Source organism: Lactuca saligna, chromosome 5 (assembly GCF_052625555.1).
Source record: "Lactuca saligna cultivar CGN05327 chromosome 5, ASM5262555v1, whole genome shotgun sequence".
In the NCBI taxonomy this organism is placed as follows: Eukaryota; Viridiplantae; Streptophyta; class Magnoliopsida; order Asterales; family Asteraceae; genus Lactuca; species Lactuca saligna.
The window spans coordinates 73,428,109-73,438,596 of record NC_136421.1 but is presented as its reverse complement, the minus strand read 5'-3'; positions in this window follow the sequence as shown (position 1 = coordinate 73,438,596).

The window sequence follows — 10,488 nt, the reverse complement described above, 5'->3', positions numbered from 1 at the left end:
AAGATTTGATGGAAAGATACCATCAAAGTGCACGACAAGAGAGGTATGAAATCATCTGCTCCATGATAACAACCATGATGAAGGGCAGGGATTCGGTCACGAGCCACATGCAGAAAATGCAAAGGTATGTGGATCAATTATTGAAGCTTAATGTGAACTTCCCTGAGGAGCTTGCAATAGATATCATTTTGCGCTCCTTACCATCGTGCTATGATCAATTCCGCATGACATATCACATGAATAAGGAAGAGGTCACACTCAGCAAACTTCAGGGACTTCTCAAGACCGCTGAAATAGGTCTTAAAGGGAAGTCGGTTGTTAACACTCCTACTCCAAACTCCACTCCGGTTTTGGCAATCGGGAAAAGTCGAGGGAAGAAGAGAAAGAGTTCATCGAAGGGTTCCAAGGTTAGGACCCTTGATGGTTCTTCCTCAAGTGGAACCAAGAAAGGTTTCGTCACTCCTTCTTCTGACCCAACAGAGGTTGAATGCTTCTATTGCCATGAAAAATCACATTGGAAGCGGAACTGCCCAAAATACCAGCAAGATGTGAAGGATGGGAAAGTTAAACCCAACCATGCAGGTATTTACACTATCATTTCTAATAACTCACCCCATTCTAAATCTTGGGTCCTTGATACCGGTTGTGGTATTCACATTTGTTGTGACTTGCAGGGACTAAGAAGAAGTGAGAATGTGGAGCAAGGAAGAATAAACTTAATCATGGGGAATAGGAAAGTTACACCTGTCACCAAGATTGGAGTTTATACTTTGTCGCTAAGTAGTGGGTTAAATTTAGATTTGAATAAATGTTGTTATTCGCCAGAAATGGCAAGAAATATTATTTCCTTTCATGCATTGTATAAATAAGGTTTCACCTTTTCATTTGATAATGAATTTGGTTCGATTAATGCTTTCTTTAATAATGTTCTTTATTTTAAAGCATTACCTTGTGATGGTGTGTATGAAGCTGTATCTGTTGTAGATAACTTAGGAAATAATGTTTTGTGTATTGATTCTCCTAATAATAATAACTTGGATAAAGCATCATTATGGCATTGTCATCTTGGACATATAAGCAAGAAACGCATAGGCCAACTCCAAAAGGATGGAGTCTTGGAGTCGTTTGACCTAAAGTCAGATGATAGTTACGAATCATGCTTACTTGGAAAAATGACAAAGTCACCCTTCACAGGTTCTTGTGAGAGGGGTGAAGGTTTGTTGGACCTTGTACACACGGATGTGTGTGTACCATTCAAACATGCCACAAGGGATGCTAATCGTTATTATTTGACTTTTACTGATGATTACAGTAGATATGGATATGTCTACTTAATCAAGCATAAGTCAGAGACTTTCGAAAGGTTTAAGGAAGTTAAACAGGAAGTCGAGAATCAATTGGGCAGGAACACTAAGATGCTTCGATCCGATCGTGGTGGTGAGTATCTTAGTTCAGAGTTCCTCGACTATCTAAGGGAATGTGGGATTGTCTCACAATTGACACCTCCCAGGACACCACAGTTGAATGGTGTGGCTGAGAGGCGTAATCGAACCTTGTTAGACATGGTTCATTCCATGATGAGTCGAGCTTCGCTTCCAATCTCATTCTGGGGGTATGCCTGAGAGACTACCGCCCATGTCCTTAATCTAGTCCCTACATATAAAGTTGCCAAAACTCCTCATGAGATGTGGATTGGTAAAGTACACAAACTAGACCACATCAAGATTTGGGGTTGCGAGGCTTTCGTGAGACACGAGACTCATGATAAGCTCGAACCTCAAAGCGAGAGGTGTATTTTCATCGGCTACCCACAGGAATCCTTTGGTTACTTGTTCTACAGACCTAGTGATAATGTGGTCTTTGTAGCAAGAAGAGGAGTCTTTCGAGAAAGAGAGTTTATAAGCCAAGGAGACAGTGGGAGGAAAATTGATCTTGAAGAAATTCAAGAGTCAAGTGGTGAAGGAACTTCAAACACTAGCCCTCAACTTGAGGAGGAAACTCCTGTTGAGCCAATTGACGAATCTGTACCTCTGAGGCGTTCCACGAGAGTTAGGAGTGCCCCTGAGCATTACTATGGTTTCCATATTACTGCAGAAGGTGAGACACTTATTAGTGATGGGACACTAGTAGGTCTGGATGACCCTAAAAGCTACGAGGAAGCCATGGCAGGCCCCGAGTCTGCTAAATGGAAAGAGGCTATGGGTAGCGAGATACAATCCATGTATGACAATCAAGTTTGGAACTTGGTTGAGAATGTACAAGGTCGTAAGACAGTGGTGCAAATGGATCTTCAAGAAGAAGACTGACATGGATGGTAATGTACACACTTATAAGGCTCGACTGGTCGCAAAGGGCTTCTCTCAAATTCCTGGAGTGGATTATGATGAGACCTTTTCTCCATTAGCCAAGATTTAGTCTATTAGGTTTATGTTAGCCATAGCTGCATTTCATGACTATGAATATATTATAAGTTCTAATATATTAATAATATTATTTGATTATTTTGATCAAGAATTAATTTAGAATTAATTACGTGATCAAAAGATAACTAATTAAATATATGGGTTGATTATGTAAATCATCCATATCTTGTATAGTGGGTTAAGAGGCTCCATGGATTATTAAGTTGGGTTCCACCCATAGGATGCTCCATGGGAGTTACAAACCCATGGGTCATGGAAATGAAGAGTCATGACACATTAGGGTTTACATGGTGTAACCCAAGATGTGTCAACACTATATAAGAATCCTATTCTCCAGCAAAATCGGCTACACATATGAAACAAGAGGGCTACGCCAATTTCAAGAAGTGTGCATTCTCTCAAAAGTCTTTCCAAGAGCATTTGGTGTTGTGTGAAGTATTTGAGGCATCACACTTGGGGTGCTAGGCTCACAAGGTTTCAAGGAACATAAGCAACAACAAGGTAAGTTATTCTATCTTTCATTCAAGTTAAAAATTGTTCCCTATGTATGCTAGATAGGAATATAACCTTGGAATTCAACTTTGCATGATAATTAGACAAACATAGATCCAAGGTTATTAGGGTTGCATGTACACTTAGGAAGTGTTGAAATGCTCAAAACCCACCAATGGTATGCTACATGTTGTCACACCCCCAAACCTGAACGGCGGAAACGTTCGGGGGCGGATGACTTCATGTGGTAATATAACAAGTGAATACATAGTAAAGAAAGCAATACAACCATCATATATATATAATTGAAAGTTTACATTTGTCAAAAGTTACATGTTCAAAAACCAATTACAAATATGATGTCAAAATAAGAGATTAAACTGGCGCCGCAGCATCCCTTCATCAAAAGCATGATGATACCTGTAGTTACTGAATTCCTGGGACATACAAGTAATTTTGAAAGAGTAGATCAACATTTAAGCTGGTGAGTTTCATAAGTATTTAATGAAAATGTTTGTATGAAATGAAATGTCTTATCCTTGTTTGTTTGTTTTTAGAAAATCCTATATTTTCTACTAGTATAAATGTAGTCTTCCTTCAAGACCAAAGTTTGTTTCCAAAAATGTATGTAAGTGTAAAAATAACCAATATGTTTGAAAACCTCGAAAATCAATGTATTTTTAATACCTCCTGTGAGTTTTATAACCATACTATTGACTTGCGATGCCTATACACAACGTTCTTCAGGCGCTGGAATGTTATGACGTTTGTCACCCCAAATGGTGGACTGTAGCTAACAGTCAGGGCGCGGGTTGTCAAGTCCGTATAGATCTATACACAAACACCATGCTCCCCCTCCAAGGGATTCTGGTATATAATATAGGACTTGAAATGCATACTCGAACGTACGTGAAGTAAATGTCTCACAGAACCGTGGTATAAAAACAGATTTACGTGTTGAAATGTTCGTTTGTTATTGTACATGAAAGTGATTTCTTGAAAATCGTGTTTCTAGTATGTAAAAGTTAGCAATATCCTCATAAAACTATACCTATTATAGTCTAAGATAGACACAATATACATAAAAGGAATCACTTATTATGAAAGCATAGATATTTGTAGAGTCTAAGATAGACACAATATACTTTAAATCTAGGAAAAATGTTTAGTTTATACATGCATTACAACAATTTATAGTTTTAAAGATAGAATGCTATTGTAATATATTTTGTATACGGGAGTTCCCTATAAAGTTTATAAATCACATATGATTCTACTTAATAAAAGTGTATAATAATCTTTATATATAACACCCGATAGTAGTCGTGTGTTTTACTTGTATTCCCCCCCCCCCCCCCCCCCCCTTAGAAAGCATATAAAAGTGTTTAGAATATTTAAAAAGGGTTAATTAAGGGGTATGAACTCACTTGAAAGTTTGAAGATAGCGAGATGGAAAACCAGGAAGAGTTTCGTCTCGGGAAACGGATTTTTCTCGGGATTCTCGGGAATCTCGGGAGTAAAATCGACCTTAGGGACTTGCACAAAATGACCAGGGCTTCGGGGTAGTGCGCGCACGGAAAATGAGGCAAAATGCAAGAAAAGTGAGAGAGAATGAGCAATTTTTCCGGGAACCTTCGCATACTATTTATAGGAGGCTGGAACCGCCTCGGTACGCGGGGCGTACGCGTACGTCACGCGTGACCGAGTCCTCGACTGCCTCGGACTTCGGATGGGACGGGGGGTAGGCTCGCATAGGGGCGACGTGGACGATCCGAGGCCAAGGACTTCGCGTACGCGGGGCGTACGGGGTTACGCGGTGCGTAACTCGGATGAGTACGCTGACTCCCCCTTCGGATAATACCGGATTTTTAGTTAAATAAATATATAATTTATTTAATAAACTTCAAAAATTCATATCTTCTTCATACGAACTCCGTTTTCGACGTTCTTTATATCCCCGCGAAGGTGAGACCATACTCTACAACTTTCGTTTAGATTCCGTCAGCAAACTCCGAAATTATTTTTATTATTTATTTATTAAAATGACGTGATTAAGGAATTTCTTTAAAAATTCATAACTTCTTTATCTGACGTCGGTTTTTGCCAGACTTTTTACCGCTGAAATACCATTGTCAAGACCTTCGATTCTCGTTTAGGTCATTCTGGCCAAAAGTCGTTCGATCTTCGATTTGAGTTTTTAGCTGTCTGATGCTAAGCCGAATCTGGAAAAATCTTAACTTCGTTATACGAAGCCGGGTTTGGGCATTCTTTTTACGTACGATCCCGGTTTAATGATATAAAACATAGTAGGTAGTTAAATAGAAACTTTTTGGACATTTTATTATCAACGTAAATTTTATTAACTCAAAAATGGTTACAATACTTGACCTATTAGACCGTTACAAAGAGTTGAAATATCGGGTTGTCACATCATCCCCCCGTTAGAGGGAATTTCGTCCCGAAATTTAAAGTAGTAAGGACACTAGTGAACATGAAAGAGATGAGGGTACTTTTGTTTCATCTGATCTTCGCGTTCCCATGTGAATTCAGGTCCCCGCTTGGCATTCCAGCGAATCTTCACGATGGGTATGCGACTTTGTTTTGTTTGTTTGACCTCTTGGTCCATGATTTCTACTGGTTCTTCCACAAAGTTGAGGTTCTCGTTGATCTCGATTTCATCGAGTGGACAACAAGAGTCTCATCGGATAGACACTTTTTCAAGTTTGAGACGTGGAAGGTTGGATGTATGTTACTAAGTTCACGCGGTAGGTTAAGCTTGTAAGCCACAGGGCCGATTCTGGCAAGAATCTCGAAAGGCCCTATGTATCTTTGATTTAGTTTCCCCCACTTTCCAAAGCGTATTAAACCCTTCCACGGTGAGACCTTTAATAAAACGTGGTCTCCTACCTAGAATTCCAAAGGTTTCCTCCTTTGGTCAGTGTAGCTTTTCTGTCGATCTCTAGAGGCTTTCAATCGTTCACGAATCTGAACGATCTTCTCTGTTGTTTCTCGTATGATTTCCGGACCGGTGAGAGTGCTTTCAGGAACTCTTCCTTTAGCTAACTGGGTATCACCAACTTCAGTCCAGCACAGAGGGGATCTGCACTTTCGACCATAGAGGGCTTCGAACGGAGCAACCTTTATGCTTGTATGATAACTATTGTTGTATGAAAATTCGACAAGGGGTAAATGGATATCCCATGCCTTTCCAAAGTCAATCACACAGGCTCTCAGCATATCTTCTAAAGTCTATATCGTTCTCTCACTCTGCCCGTCTGTTTGTGGGTGGTAAGCTGTACTCATGTCTAGCTTAGTCCCCAGGGAACCTTGTAGTGACTGCCAGAATCTTGAAGTGAATCTACTATCTCGGTCGGAGATAATGGATATCGGAACACCATGCAGTCGCTCTACTTCCCTTAAGTAAGTTCTTGTAAGCTTTTCCATTTTGTCAGTCTCCTTAATGGGTAGGAAATGCGCGGATTTGGTCAATCTGTCAACGATGACCCATATGGTATCGAGTCCACCCATCGTCTTGGGTAACTTGGTTATGAAGTCCATAGTAATCCGTTCCCATTTCCATTCTGGTGTCTCTGGTTGTTGTAGTAATCCTGACGGTTTCTGATACTCGACCTTAACCTTAGCGCAAGTAAGGCATTTACTTACGAAGGTAGCAATTTCTGCTTTCATGTTAGGCCACCAGTACAAGTTCTTAAGATCCAGATACATCTTATCTGAACCTGGGTGAACAGAATACCTCGTGTTGTGTGCTTCAGTCATGACTACGTCTCTGAACCCGCCATGTTTCGGTGTCCAGATTCGGTCCATGAGATAATATGCTTTGCCACCCTTGACTTCTAGATTCTTTTCCATTCCCCGCAGGGATTCACCTGCCACATTTTCAGGTCGCAAAGCTTCCATTTGTGCCTCTTTAATTTGTGTGGATAAGTGGGAATGGATAGTCATAGTCAGAGATCTGACCCTCCGACCACTGTATTCCTTTCGACTAAGGGCGTCAGCTACCACGTTGGCCTTGCCAGGATAATAACGAATTCCGCATTCGTAGTCATTTACTAACTCAACCCATCGTCGTTGTCGCATGTTGAGTTCCTTTTGATCGAAGATGTGTTGAAGGCTCTTGTGATCAGTGAAAATAGTACTCTTTGTTCCGTATAAGTAGTGTCTCCAGATCTTCAGAGCAAATCCTAACTCAAGATCATGTGTCGTATAGTTCACTTCGTGTGTCTTAAGCTGTTGGGAGGCATAAGAAATAACTTTCCCTCTCTGCATAAGAACACAACCAAGTCCTTGATTTGACGCATCGCAATACACTATGAAGTCTTCTATCCCTTCGGGGAGGGATAGTATCGGTGCGGTGCACAAGGCCTGTTTCAGTGTTTGGAACACCTTCTCTTGTTTTGCTTCCCAATCAAAGGCCACACCTTTCTGGGTTAATGTAGTAAGAGGTTTCGCAATGCTAGAGAAGTTCTTTATAAATCTGCGATAGTAGCCAGTGAGACCTAGAAATTGATGAATTTCTGTAGGTGTCTTTGGTGCCGACCAGTTCTCGATGGCCTTGATTTTGGAGGGGTCCACGTGTATCCCTTTCTCGCTAACTACGTGGCCCAAAAATTCGACTCTTCGAATCCAAAATCCGCATTTAGAGAACTTCGCATACAGTTTCTTCGATCACAGTGTTTCTAGGACCTTTTGTAGGAGTCGACTATGCTCTTCCTTACTTCGGGAGTAGATAAGTATATCATCGATAAAGACGATGACGAACTGATCTAAGTAGCGATGGCATACCCTATTCATTAGGTCCATAAATACTGCTGGTGCGTTGGTTAATCCGAATGGCATTACTACAAATTCGTAGTGCCCATAACGAGTTCGGAAAGCTATCTTAGGAATATCCCCCTCAAGTACCCGTAATTGGTGATATCCGGATCGTAGATCTATCTTTGAGAAGTAGTTTTCTCCTTGAAGTTGATCGAATAGGTCGTCAATACGTGGTAGAAGGTAACGGTTCTTGACAATAAGTTTGTGCAACTCTCTGTAGTCGATGCACATACGGAACGATCCGTCCTTCTTCTTTACGAACAAGACCGGTGCTCCCCAAGGTGAGAAACTTGGTCTTATGAATTCTTTTTGCAGGAGTTCATTAAGTTGAATGGAAAGTTCTTGCATCTCTGCTGGTGCAAGATGATAAGGCGATTTCGCTACTGGGGTAGCCCCTGGAACTAAGTCGATTCTGAATTCGACTTGGCGTTGTGGTGGTAATCCTGGTAGTTCTTCTGGAAAGGTATTGGGAAAGTCGCGTACTTCTGGCATGTTCTTGATGTCCTTCGGTTCTTGGCTTGTATCGACGATGTGCGCTAGGAATGCTCGACAATCCTTCCATAAACACTTTCGAGCTTGGATGCACGAAATGATACGAAGGTTCGTACTTGATTTGTCGCCGTAAATCACTAATGTTTCGTTGTTAGGGAGATTAAGACGAACTGCTTTTTCAAAACACATGATGTCGGCGCGAAGAAGACTTAACCAATCCATACCGACTATGATGTCAAAACTTTTAATAGGAACTGGCATGAGATTGATTGGGAAAGAATGACCGTCTAAAGTTAACGTACAGTCGTTGTATATGTAGTTAGTGTTTTCGGTTTTTCCGTTGGCCATCTCTACAGTGAATGATTTTTCTAGCTTGCTAGGTTTAGGTTTAAGTAAGTGAATAAAGTTTTGACTCACGAAACTTCTCTCCGCTCCACTATCGAATAATATGCATGCATATGAATTATCGAGGAGGAACGTACCAGCAACTACAGTTGGGTCAGCTATAGCGTCGTCGTGGCCTATAGTCAAAACTCGTCCCACACCGTCGGTGCTTGCTGCCTTAGGGCAGTTCCTCCTGTAGTGGCCCACCTCTCCACAACCGTAGCAAGTCTGGCCTATACCTGCACTGGGAACTTGAGTGATCGGCTTTGCGGGATACTTGCAGACACGGGCTATGTGTCCCTTTCTGTTGCAGTTGGCGCACTGCATTTCTTGACAAGGTCCATGGTGGTGGTAAGTGCATTTGGTGAACTTTGGACGGTTACCTTCATAAGTCTTTGTTGGGTAGGTAATTGTAGGAGCTGTAGTAGGTACCGTTGCAGCATTCACCGAAACCAGTTGTTTCTTTGCGGATTCTTGGGAAGACCCACCCTTCCCTTTATTCCATACTCTCTTCCTGTTGTTGTTGTTGTTGTTGTCGTTGTTGTTGTTGTTGTTGTTGTTGTTGTTGTTGTTGTTGTTGTTGTTGTTGTTGTTTCCTCGCTATGGTTCTGGTGCAGAAACGGTTGAGTTCTGATGGCCTCCGTAGTCAATCAGAGATTGTGTCAATTCCTTAGCACTTTCAAAGGTGTCAGGTTTGGAAGCTAACACGCTTGACCGTATTTAGGTCGTTAGTCCCCATATGTACCTCTCTATTTTCTTGCTCTCAGGAGCAATCATATCTGGGCAAAGGATTGCCAACTCGCAGAATCTGTTGGTATATGTTGCGATGTTGGTACCAACCATTCCGAGAGTCCAGAGTTCATGTTCGAGCTTTTGAATCTCTCCCCGTGGGCAGTATTCTCTCATCGTCATGGCTTTGAGGCTCTCCCAGCTTATGGAGTTTGCCACTATTAGAGTAAGTACTTTAACGTGGCTGTTCCACCAAGTCAAAGCTCTATCAATGAGCGTGAAGGTTGCAAATTTGACCTTGCTGTGCTCGGGGCAGGAGCAGATTTCAAAGACTGATTCTGTCCTTTCAATCCACTATCTCAGAGCCATCACACCACCAGTTCCATAAAACATACGGGGTTTGGCATTAGTAAAGTCCTTATAAGTGCATTCTCGGGGTTGCCCATGACTCTCGCCATGGTTGGATAGGTGTGTGCCAGTTCTCGAGTCATTAGTACTCGAGTTATTTAGCTGTGACATGGCAGCTGCTACCGCTGCGGTGACTGCTGCTTGGAACATGACAGCATCAAATTGAGGAGGTGGAGGTGGTGATGGTATTGGTGTTTCATTGATAGGGTTACGTCTGGTATTCCTGCGTGGCGGCATCTTTAACTATACGTTTAAAAGATGTTGATATGGATAAGAATAAGTGACAAATGAATGCGTCTCATGAACCAAATTGCTATGGTTCAACAACAGATGATAGCATAGAAAAATGAAAGTTATTTGTAAGACTGAAAGTATGAAACAAGTATTTGGTTTCTCGATGACTTTTCAAGGTTTGAACGAAATACTCAACGTAGTAATAATAGTGTCACTTATATTAATATAAAAGTTGATACAACGATCATGAAAATTTGACCCCTATAAGGGTCTCCGATTACAAAGTTCGAGAAATTTAAAGACTTTTAGTCGAGGTCCTAAGTTATAACAAAATTTGAGGTTTTCACAAGTACTACTTGCGACGGGTGTTGCGCTTGGAGCTCGATTCTGCATCTGATTGCTTCGACTCCATAAGACGTCTATCAAAGGCGGCTTGTTGTTCCCTCAATTCTGCAAAGGCTGCATTCGCTTGTGCTTGGAATGCTTCGGC